At 39.0% G+C, this 12,231-nt stretch overlaps 1 protein-coding gene and 2 non-coding genes across 21 annotated transcripts in view; 1 reads left to right on the top strand and 2 right to left on the bottom strand.

Moving 5' to 3' along the window:
- The window catches only part of CLASP1 (cytoplasmic linker associated protein 1), a 159,028-nt gene that overhangs the window by 35,457 nt on the left and 111,340 nt on the right, over nucleotides 1–12,231 (top strand). The gene's annotated exons all lie outside the window — the stretch shown is intronic.
- On the bottom strand, nucleotides 808–933 carry LOC134572146 (U4atac minor spliceosomal RNA). The gene has a single exon (XR_010085256.1). It is a non-coding gene; the product is annotated as a U4atac minor spliceosomal RNA (small nuclear RNA).
- LOC134572145 (U4atac minor spliceosomal RNA) lies at nucleotides 2,771–2,896 on the bottom strand. The gene has a single exon (XR_010085255.1). It is a non-coding gene; the product is annotated as a U4atac minor spliceosomal RNA (small nuclear RNA).

Genomic DNA, 12,231 nt, shown 5'->3' with positions numbered 1-12,231 from the left:
TTTGTGACTGCTCTTATAATAAATATACATCCATTTTCTTAACAAACAAGTCTAATAGTGGTTCAGTCTTTTGCACCAACTCCCTGAAACAGTGTTTTTTTATTTTTGTGTGTGTTTTGTCCTAGAATTAAAAGATCACTATAGGGTCAGGAACACAAACATGTATTCCTGACCCTATAGTGTTAAAACCACTATCTAGCCCCCTTTGCCTCCCTAAAGATAGTAAAATCTTACTTGTATTCAGGTCTGAAGCTGCTGCCTCTGCCTGTGAACTTCTTCTGACATCAGAAGTGGTAGCCTGATCCAATCACAATGCTTCCCCATAGGATTGGCTCAGAGTGACAAGGAGGCAGATCAGGGGCAGAGCCAGCATGTTTCAAACACAGCCCTGGCCAATCAGCATCTCCTCATAGAGATGTATTGAATCAATGAATCTCTATGAGGAAAGTTCAGTGTCTGCATGCAGAGGGAGGCGACACTGAATGTTTGGATGTATTTTAGGCAGCCATGACCCAGGAAGGATCTCTAACAGCCATCTGAGGAGTGGCCAGTGAAGTTATCACTAGGCTGTAATGTAAACACTGCATTTTCTCTGTCTAATCTTAGGTTTCTCATAAAGACATCTGTGATTGGAATATTTAACGTACTCAGAGCGAAAAAATGAAATAAATATAGAAATACAAACTTATTATTTAGCTCTTGGCTGCCTGTCATCCTGGCTGTACTGAACAGTAAATAAGCTATGATGTTTGCATTGTATTTTGTAGTGCTAGTTCTTATCTTATCTATTTTTATACTTAAATTACGGATTCCAAAAATTGCACCTTGCTAATGCATTTGCACTAGTGGTGCATTTGTGTTGTCAGTGGTGTCAGCAGGACTGTTTTCACTATTCGTTCACTAAACAGTCTCACAACCCAAGACAAGGATGGTTACCAGTGGATGCTATTTAATGTTGAGGTAGAAATCACAACTATCCTTACACTAGCGGTGAGTGTAGAGTAGTATTTATTTACACCCAGATACTTTAATATAAACCCCCAGCACTCAGATGAGGCAGGTGATTTAAAAAGCTGCTCCAACTTTGTGGTATTTGTGATGGGAGTTGCAAAAGGTAAATCCCATAATGCATAGCAGCAGGTCATTTGCATATTATTCACCATTTTATTTCCAACCTTTGAAGACAAATGGATACCATCTTTATCCTGACTGGGTGCCTCCATCTTAGCCCCCTGTCAATCATTATTATAAGCTCCACCCTTTACACCTAGCGGTCAGCATAGAGAGAGCAGACAGAGAAGAGGAGAAATGAAACATTTAAATTTTCTATTTCTTCTCATTTGCATTGTGTGCCCTGACTGTGCCTGGACTGAACTGGTTTATGCTGTAATTTGCGAAATATTTAATATACATTTTGTTATGCTATAATATAATTTTTAGAGAAGTGACATTTTCCCTTTTAAATAAACACAATTGAATTGCATCATTGAAAGAAAAATGAAGGTTACATTAAAGCTTTGATGGAACTATAAGGGGAACATTTAAACTGCTGCAGTCCCCCATTGCTGGAACAGGCTATTAATGGTAGGCTGTTAGTCGTTTTACCTGGGACGGAAGCTGGGAATGTGGTGGTGAGGATCTTATGTTTCCATTTGTTACAGCAGGGCTTTTGACCTAATTTATGATTAAATATAATGATATTACAGAACGATCTGCAAAAAAAGATAAATCCCATAATGCATAGCACCAGGTCATTTGCATATTATTCACCATTTTTATTTCCAACCTTTGAAGACAAATGGATAGTAGATTCCCTTGATATCATTGATTGGTTAAGCAGGAACGATTTCTTCCCATGATATTATATTAACTTAACCCTAGATACCATCTTTATCCTGTAACTGGGTGCCTCCATCTTAGCTCTCTGCCAATCATTATTATAAGCTGTGCCTGGAATTAACTGGTTTGATCTGTAATTTGCTAAATATTTAATATACATTGCATGCATGATTTTTTTTTTTTTTTTTTTATATTAAAGTTAAAGGATCATTACAGTCACCCAGACCACTCCAGCTCAATGAAGTGGCCTGGGTGCCAGGTACCCAAGGTTTTAACCCTGCAGCTGTAAACATAGCAGTTTCAGGGAAACTGCCATGTTTACATTGCAGGGTTAATCCAGCCTCTAGTGGCTGTCTTCCTGACAGCCGCTAGAGGCGCTTCCACGATGATCAATGCGCAAATCGCATTGAGCATGCAGAACGTCCATAGGAAAGCATTGAATAATGCTTTCCTATGGGCGGTTTGAATGTGCGCGCGTCTCTGGCTGCACATGCGCATTCGGCTCCACCTGGGAGCTGACGTTGGAGGGGGAGGAGAGGTCACCAGCGCCGAGTGAACCCGTCGCTAGATTAAGCTAAGTGGCAGCCCTGAGGGTGAGAGGGACCTAAAGGCTAAATAGTGCCAGGAAAACAAGTTGTGGTCCTTTAACTCTGGTTATAGGTGATTTTTTTTTTTTTCTGATTAGTATTTGTCACATATTTTTCGCAACACCATATATATATAAAATATAAAAATTAATTTGTGAGCTCTTAAAATGAAATTAAATAAAGAAATGCAGATGTGTATTTAGCTCTGCCCCACCTGTCAGTCATATTAAGGTTCTGTTTATCTTATGCAATGTTACAACCTGGGTTTTCTTAAGAAAACAATAGTCATAATATTTTTATTTTGTGTTACTTTTTATTTTGTCTGTTTTTACACTTTATTTATGGGTTCCAAAAATTGCACCTTGCTAATGCATTTGCACTAGTGGTGCATTTGTGTTGTCAGTGGTGTCAGCAGGACTGTTTTCACTATTCGTTCACTAAACAGTCTCACAACCCAAGACAAGGATGGTTACCAGTGGATGCAATTTAATGTTGAGGTAGAAATCACAACTATCCTTACACTAGCGGTGAGTGTAGAGTAGTATTTATTTACACCCAGATACTTTAATATAAACCCCCAGCACTCAGATGAGGCAGGTGATTTAAAAAGCTGCTCCAACTTTGTGGTATTTGTGATGGAAGTTGCAAAAGGTAAATCCCACAATGCATAGCAGCAGGTCATTTGCATATTATTCACCATTTTTATTTCCAACCTTTGAAGACAAATGGATACCATCTTTATCCTGTGACTGGGTGCCTCCATCTTAGCCCCCTGTCAATCATTATTATAAGCTCCACCCTTTACACCTAGCGGTCAGCATAGAGAGAGCAGACAGAGAAGAGGAGAAATGAAACATTTAAATTTTCTATTTCTTCTCATTTGCATTGTGTGCCCTGACTGTGCCTGGACTGAACTGGTTTGTGCTGTAATTTGCGAAATATTTAATATACATTTTGTTATGCTATAATATAATTTTTTAGAGAAGTGACATTTTCCCTTTTAAATAAACACAATTGAATTGCATCATTGAAAGAAAAATGAATGTTACATTAAATTCTGTGTAACGTTTACCTGAAAGCTTTGATGGAACTATAAGGGGAACATTTAAACTACTGCAGTCCCCCATTGCTGGAACAGGCTATTAATGGTAGGCTGTTAGTCGTTTTACCTGGGACGGAAGCTGGGAATGTGGTGGTGAGGATCTTATGTTTCCATTTGTTACAGCAGGGCTTTTGACCTAATTTATGATTAAATATAATGATTTCACAGAACGGTCTGCAACGTCATTAAATGAATACTGCCATTATCATTATATACCTGGATAATACAGTCCGGACTGCGTGGCTTGGTTACATTGTATCTGCTATTGCTGTGTGATAGATACAGTCCGTGGTTTGGTTACATTGTATCTGTTGTTGCTGTGTTATAGATCCAGTCCATGGTTTGGTTACATTGTATCTGCTATTGCTGTGTGATAGATACAGTCCGTGGTTTGGTTACATTGTATCTGCTGTTGCTGTGTAATAGATACAGTCCGTGGTTTGGTTACATTGTATCTGCTATTGCTGTGTAATAGATACAGTCCGTGGTTTGGTTACATTGTATCTGCTATTGCTGTGTAATAGATACAGTCCGTGGTTTGGTTACATTGTATCTGCTGTTGCTGTGTAATAGATACAGTCCGTGGTTTGGTTACATTGTATCTGCTATTGCTGTGTAATAGATACAGTCCGTGGTTTGGTTACATTGTATCTGCTGTTGCTGTGTAATAGATACAGTCCTGGTTTAGTTACATTGTATCTGCTATTGCTGTGTAATAGATACAATGTAACCAAACCACGGACTGTATCTGCTATTGCTGTGTAATAGATACAGTCCGTGGTTTGGTTACATTGTATCTGCTATTGCTGTGTAATAGATACAGTCAGTGGTTTTGTTACATTGTATCTGCTATTGCTGTGTAATAGATACAGTCCGTGGTTTGGTTACATTGTATCTGCTGTTGCTGTGTAATAGATACAGTCCGTGGTTTGGTTACATTGTATCTGCTATTGCTGTGTAATAGATACAGTCCGTGGTTTGGTTACATTGTATCTGCTGTTGCTGTGTAATAGATACAGTTCTGGTTTAGTTACATTGTATCTGCTATTGCTGTGTAATAGATACAGTCCGTGGTTTGGTTACATTGTATCTGCTATTGCTGTGTAATAGATACAGTCCGTGGTTTGGTTACATTGTATCTGCTATTGCTGTGTAATAGATACAGTCCGTGGTTTGGTTACATTGTATCTGCTGTTGCTGTGTAATAGCTACAGTTCTGGTTTAGTTACATTGTATCTGCTATTGCTGTGTAATAGATACAGTCCGTGGTTTGGTTACATTGTATCTGCTGTTGCTGTGTAATAGATACAGTCCGTGGTTTGGTTACATTGTATCTGCTGTTGCTGTGTAATAGATACAGTCCGTGGTTTGGTTACATTGTATCTGCTATTGCTGTGCGATAGGTACAGTCCGTGGTTTGGTTACATTGTATCTGCTGTTGCTGTGTAATAGATACAGTCCGTGGTTTGGTTACATTGTATCTGCTGTTGCTGTGTAATAGATACAGTCCGTGGTTTGGTTACATTGTATCTGCTATTGCTGTGTAATAGATACAGTCCTGGTTTAGTTACATTGTATCTGCTGTTGCTGTGTAATAGATACAGTCCTGGTTTAGTTACATTGTATCTGCTATTGCTGTGCGATAGATCCAGTCCTGGTTTAGTTACATTGTATATGCTGTTGCTGTGTTATAGATCCAGTCCTGGTTTAGTTACAATGTATCTGCTGTTGCTGTGTAATAGATACAGTCCGTGATTTAGTTACAATGTATCTGCAGTTGCTGTGTAACAGATACAGTCCGTGGTTTGGTTACATTGTATCTGTTGTTGCCGTGTAATAGATACAGTCCGTGGTTTAGTTACATTGTATCTGGTGTTGCCGTGTAATAGATACAGTCCGGGGTTTAGTTTCATTGTATCTGGTGTTGCTGTGTTATAGATCCAGTCCTGGTTTAGTTACAATGTATCTGGTGTTGCTGTGTTATAGATCCAGTCCTGGTTTAGTTACAATGTATCTGGTGTTGCTGTGTTATAGATCCAGTCCTGGTTTAGTTACATTGTATCTGTTGTTGCTGTGTTATAGATCCAGTCCTGGTTTAGTTACAATGTATCTGGTGTTGCTGTGTTATAGATCCAGTCCTGGTTTAGTTACATTGTATCTGTTGTTGCTGTGTTATAGATCCAGTCCTGGTTTAGTTACAATGTATCTGCTGTTGCTGTGTTATAGATCCAGTCCTGGTTTAGTTACAATGTATCTGGTGTTGCTGTGTTATAGATCCAGTCCTGGTTTAGTTACAATGTATCTGGTGTTGCTGTGTTATAGATCCAGTCCTGGTTTAGTTACAATGTATCTGGTGTTGCTGTGTTATAGATCCAGTCCTGGTTTAGTTACATTGTATCTGTTGTTGCTGTGTTATAGATCCAGTCCTGGTTTAGTTACAATGTATCTGGTGTTGCTGTGTTATAGATCCAGTCCTGGTTTAGTTACAATGTATCTGGTGTTGCTGTGTTATAGATCCAGTCCTGGTTTAGTTACATTGTATCTGTTGTTGCTGTGTTATAGATCCAGTCCTGGTTTAGTTACAATGTATCTGTTGTTGCTGTGTTATAGATCCAGTCCTGGTTTAGTTACAATGTATCTGGTGTTGCTGTGTTATAGATCCAGTCCTGGTTTAGTTACAATGTATCTGGTGTTGCTGTGTTATAGACCCAGTCCTGGTTTAGTTACATTGTATATGCTGTTGCTGTTTTATAGATCCAGTCCTGGTTTAGTTACAATGTATCTGGTGTTGCTGTGTTATAGATCCAGTCCTGATTTAGTTACATTGTATCTGGTGTTGCTGTGCGATAGATCTAGTCCTGGTTTAGTTACATTGTATATGCTGTTGCTGTGTTATAGATCCAGTCCTTGTTTAGTTACAATGTATCTGCTGTTGCTGTGTAATAGATCCAGTCCTGGTTTAGTTACAATGTATCTGGTGTTGCTGTGTTATAGATCCAGTCCTGGTTTAGTTACATTGTATCTGCTGTTGCTGTGTTATAGATCCAGTCCTGGTTTAGTTACAATGTATCTGGTGTTGCTGTGTTATAGATCCAGTCCTGGTTTAGTTACAATGTATCTGGTGTTGCTGTGTTATAGATCCAGTCCTGGTTTAGTTACAATGTATCTGCTGTTGCTGTGTTATAGATCCAGTCCTGGTTTAGTTACAATGTATCTGGTGTTGCTGTGTTATAGATCCAGTCCTGGTTTAGTTACAATGTATCTGGTGTTGCTGTGTTATAGATCCAGTCCTGGTTTAGTTACATTGTATCTGTTGTTGCTGTGTTATAGATCCAGTCCTGGTTTAGTTACAATGTATCTGGTGTTGCTGTGTTATAGATCCAGTCCTGGTTTAGTTACATTGTATCTGTTGTTGCTGTGTTATAGATCCAGTCCTGGTTTAGTTACAATGTATCTGCTGTTGCTGTGTTATAGATCCAGTCCTGGTTTAGTTACAATGTATCTGGTGTTGCTGTGTTATAGATCCAGTCCTGGTTTAGTTACAATGTATCTGGTGTTGCTGTGTTATAGATCCAGTCCTGGTTTAGTTACAATGTATCTGGTGTTGCTGTGTTATAGATCCAGTCCTGGTTTAGTTACATTGTATCTGTTGTTGCTGTGTTATAGATCCAGTCCTGGTTTAGTTACAATGTATCTGGTGTTGCTGTGTTATAGATCCAGTCCTGGTTTAGTTACAATGTATCTGGTGTTGCTGTGTTATAGATCCAGTCCTGGTTTAGTTACATTGTATCTGTTGTTCCTGTGTTATAGATCCAGTCCTGGTTTAGTTACAATGTATCTGTTGTTGCTGTGTTATAGATCCAGTCCTGGTTTAGTTACAATGTATCTGGTGTTGCTGTGTTATAGATCCAGTCCTGGTTTAGTTACAATGTATCTGGTGTTGCTGTGTTATAGATCCAGTCCTGGTTTAGTTACATTGTATCTGGTGTTGCTGTGTTATAGATCCAGTCCTGGTTTAGTTACAATGTATCTGGTGTTGCTGTGTAATGGATCCAGTCCTGGTTTAGTTACATTGTATCTGGTGTTGCTGTGTTATAGATCCAGTCCTGGTTTAGTTACATTGTATCTGTTGTTGCTGTGTTATAGATCCAGTCCTGGTTTAGTTACATTGTATATGCTGTTGCTGTTTTATAGATCCAGTCCTGGTTTAGTTACAATGTATCTGGTGTTGCTGTGTTATAGATCCAGTCCTGGTTTAGTTACATTGTATCTGGTGTTGCTGTGTAATAGATCCAGTCCTGGTTTAGTTACATTGTATATGCTGTTGCTGTGTTATAGATCCAGTCCTTGTTTAGTTACAATGTATCTGCTGTTGCTGTGTAATAGATCCAGTCCTGGTTTAGTTACAATGTATCTGGTGTTGCTGTGTTATAGATCCAGTCCTGGTTTAGTTACATTGTATCTGCTGTTGCTGTGTTATAGATCCAGTCCTGGTTTAGTTACAATGTATCTGGTGTTGCTGTGTTATAGATCCAGTCCTGGTTTAGTTACAATGTATCTGCTGTTGCTGTGTTATAGATCCAGTCCTGGTTTAGTTACAATGTATCTGCTGTTGCTGTGTTATAGATCCAGTCCTGGTTTAGTTACAATGTATCTGGTGTTGCTGTGTTATAGATCCAGTCCTGGTTTAGTTACAATGTATCTGGTGTTGCTGTGTTATAGATCCAGTCCTGGTTTAGTTACAATGTATCTGGTGTTGCTGTGTTATAGATCCAGTCCTGGTTTAGTTACATTGTATCTGGTGTTGCTGTGTTATAGATCCAGTCCTGGTTTAGTTACAATGTATCTGGTGTTGCTGTGTAATGGATCCAGTCCTGGTTTAGTTACATTGTATCTGGTGTTGCTGTGTTATAGATCCAGTCCTGGTTTAGTTACATTGTATCTGTTGTTGCTGTGTTATAGATCCAGTCCTGGTTTAGTTACAATGTATCTGCTGTTGCTGTGTTATAGATCCAGTCCTGGTTTAGTTACAATGTATCTGGTGTTGCTGTGTTATAGATCCAGTCCTGGTTTAGTTACAATGTATCTGGTGTTGCTGTGTTATAGATCCAGTCCTGGTTTAGTTACAATGTATCTGGTGTTGCTGTGTTATAGATCCAGTCCTGGTTTAGTTACATTGTATCTGTTGTTGCTGTGTTATAGATCCAGTCCTGGTTTAGTTACAATGTATCTGGTGTTGCTGTGTTATAGATCCAGTCCTGGTTTAGTTACAATGTATCTGGTGTTGCTGTGTTATAGATCCAGTCCTGGTTTAGTTACAATGTATCTGGTGTTGCTGTGTTATAGATCCAGTCCTGGTTTAGTTACATTGTATCTGCTGTGTCTGTGTTATAGATCCAGTCCTGGTTTAGTTACAATGTATCTGCTGTTGCTGTGTTATAGATCCAGTCCTGGTTTAGTTACATTGTATCTGTTGTTGCTGTGTTATAGATCCAGTCCTGGTTTAGTTACAATGTATCTGTTGTTGCTGTGTTATAGATCCAGTCCTGGTTTAGTTACAATGTATCTGGTGTTGCTGTGTTATAGATCCAGTCCTGGTTTAGTTACAATGTATCTGGTGTTGCTGTGTTATAGACCCAGTCCTGGTTTAGTTACATTGTATATGCTGTTGCTGTTTTATAGATCCAGTCCTGGTTTAGTTACAATGTATCTGGTGTTGCTGTGTTATAGATCCAGTCCTGATTTAGTTACATTGTATCTGGTGTTGCTGTGCGATAGATCTAGTCCTGGTTTAGTTACATTGTATATGCTGTTGCTGTGTTATAGATCCAGTCCTTGTTTAGTTACAATGTATCTGCTGTTGCTGTGTAATAGATCCAGTCCTGGTTTAGTTACATTGTATCTGGTGTTGCTGTGTTATAGATCCAGTCCTGGTTTAGTTACAATGTATCTGGTGTTGCTGTGTTATAGATCCAGTCCTGGTTTAGTTGCAATGTATCTTGTGTTGCTGTGTTATAGATCCAGTCCTGGTTTAGTTACATTGTATATGCTGTTGCCGTGTTATAGATACAGTCCTGGTTTAGTTACATTGTATCTGGTGTTGCCGTGTTATAGATCCAGTCCATGGTTTGGTTACAATGTATCTGGTGTTGATGTGTGATAGATCCAGTCCTGGTTTAGTTACATTGTATTTGCTGTTGCTGTGTTATAGATCCAGTCCTGGTTTAGTTACAATGTATCTGGTATTGCTGTGTTATAGATCCAGTCCTGGTTTAGTTACATTGTATCTGGTGTTGCTGTGTTATAGATCCAGTCCTGGTTTAGTTACAATGTATCTGCTGTTGCTGTGTTATAGATCCAGTCCTGGTTTAGTTACAATGTATCTGCAGTTGCTGTGTTATAGATCCAGTCCTGGTTTAGTTACATTGTATCTGGTGTTGCTGTGTTATAGATCCAGTCCTGGTTTAGTTACATTGTATTTGCTGTTGCTGTGTTATAGATCCAGTCCTGGTTTAGTTACAATGTATCTGGTGTTGCTGTGTTATAGATCCAGTCCTGGTTTAGTTACAATGTATCTGGTGTTGCTGTGTTATAGATCCAGTCCTGGTTTAGTTACAATGTATCTGGTGTTGCTGTGTTATAGATCCAGTCCTGGTTTAGTTACAATGTATCTGGTATTGCTGTGTTATAGATCCAGTCCTGGTTTAGTTGCAATGTATCTTGTGTTGCTGTGTTATAGATCCAGTCCTGGTTTAGTTACATTGTATCTGGTGCTGCTGTGTTATAGATCCAGTCCTGGTTTAGTTACAATGTATCTGCTGTTGCTGTGTTATAGATCCAGTCCTGGTTTAGTTACATTGTATCTGGTGTTGCTGTGTTATAGATCCAGTCCTGGTTTGTTTACATTGTATCTGCTATTGCTGTGTTATAGATCCAGTCCTGGTTTAGTTACAATGTATCTGCTGTTGCTGTGTTATAGATCCAGTCCTGGTTTAGTTACATTGTATCTGCTGTTGCTGTGTTATAGATCCAGTCCTGGTTTAGTTACATTGTATCTGGTGTTGCTGTGTTATAGATCCAGTCCTGGTTTAGTTACAATGTATCTGGTGTTGCCGTGTTATAGATCCAGTCCATGGTTTGGTTACATTGTATCTGCTATTGCTGTGCGATAGATCCAGTCCTGGTTTAGTTACATTGTATATGCTGTTGCTGTGTTATAGATCCAGTCCTGGTTTAGTTACATTGTATCTGGTGTTGCTGTGTAATAGATACAGTCCTGGCTTAGTTACATTGTATCTGGTGTTGCCGTGTAATAGATACAGTCCGTGGTTTAGTTACATTGTATCTGGTGTTGCTGTGTAATAGATCCAGTCCTGGTTTAGTTACATTGTATTTGCTGTTGCTGTGTTATAGATCCAGTCCTGGTTTAGTTACATTGTATCTGGTGTTGCTGTGTAATAGATACAGTCCCGGTTTAGTTACAATGTATCTGGTGTTGCTGTGTTATAGATCCAGTCCTGGTTTAGTTACAATGTATCTGCTGTTGCTGTGTTATAGATACAGTCCTGGTTTAGTTACATTGTATCTGGTGTTGCCGTGTTATAGATCCAGTCCATGGTTTGGTTACATTGTATCTGCTATTGCTGTGTTATAGATCCAGTCCTGGTTTAGTTACATTGTATCTGGTGTTGCTGTGTTATAGATCCAGTCCTGGATTAGTTACATTGTATCTGGTGTTGCTGTGTTATAGATCCAGTCCTGGTTTAGTTACATTGTATCTGGTGTTGCTGTGTAATAGATACAGTCCCGGTTTAGTTACAATGTATCTGGTGTTGCTGTGTTATAGATCCAGTCCTGGTTTAGTTACAATGTATCTGGTGTTGCTGTGTTATAGATCCAGTCCTGGTTTAGTTACATTGTATCTGGTGTTGCTGTGTTATAGATCCAGTCCTGGTTTAGTTACAATGTATCTGGTGTTGCTGTGTTATAGATCCAGTCCTGGTTTAGTTACAATGTATCTGGTGTTGCTGTGTTATAGATCCAGTCCTGGTTTAGTTACATTGTATATGCTATTGCTGTGTTATAGATCCAGTCCTGGTTTAGTTACATTGTATCTGGTGTTGCTGTGTTATAGATCCAGTCCTGGTTTAGTTACATTGTATCTGGTGTTGCTGTGTTATAGATCCAGTCCTGGTTTGGTTACATTATATCTGGTGTTGCCGTGTTATAGATCCAGTCCATGGTTTGGTTACATTGTATCTGCTATTGCTGTGCGATAGATCCAGTCCTGGTTTAGTTACATTGTATATGCTGTTGCTGTGTTATAGATCCTTTCCTGGTTTAGTTACATTGTATCTGATGTTGCTGTGTTATAGATCCAGTCCTGGTTTAGTTACATTGTATCTGGTGTTGCTGTGTAATAGATACAGTCCTGGTTTAGTTACAATGTATCTGGTGTTGCTGTGTTATAGATCCAGTCCTGATTCAGTTACAATGTATCTGGTGTTGCTGTGTTATAGATCCAGTCCTGGTTTAGTTACAATGTATCTGGTGTTGCTGTGTTATAGATCCAGTTCTGGTTTTAGTTACATTGTATCTGGTGTTGCTGTGTTATAGATCCAGTCCTGGTTTAGTTACAATGTATCTGCTGTTGCTGTGTAATGGATCCAGTCCTGGTTTAGTTACATTGTATCTGGTGTTGCT

Source organism: Pelobates fuscus, chromosome 8 (genome assembly GCF_036172605.1).
Source record: "Pelobates fuscus isolate aPelFus1 chromosome 8, aPelFus1.pri, whole genome shotgun sequence".
Taxonomy (NCBI): domain Eukaryota; kingdom Metazoa; phylum Chordata; class Amphibia; order Anura; family Pelobatidae; genus Pelobates; species Pelobates fuscus.
Note: the sequence above shows the minus strand (reverse complement) of the source record. Positions and strands in the feature narration are given on the sequence as shown.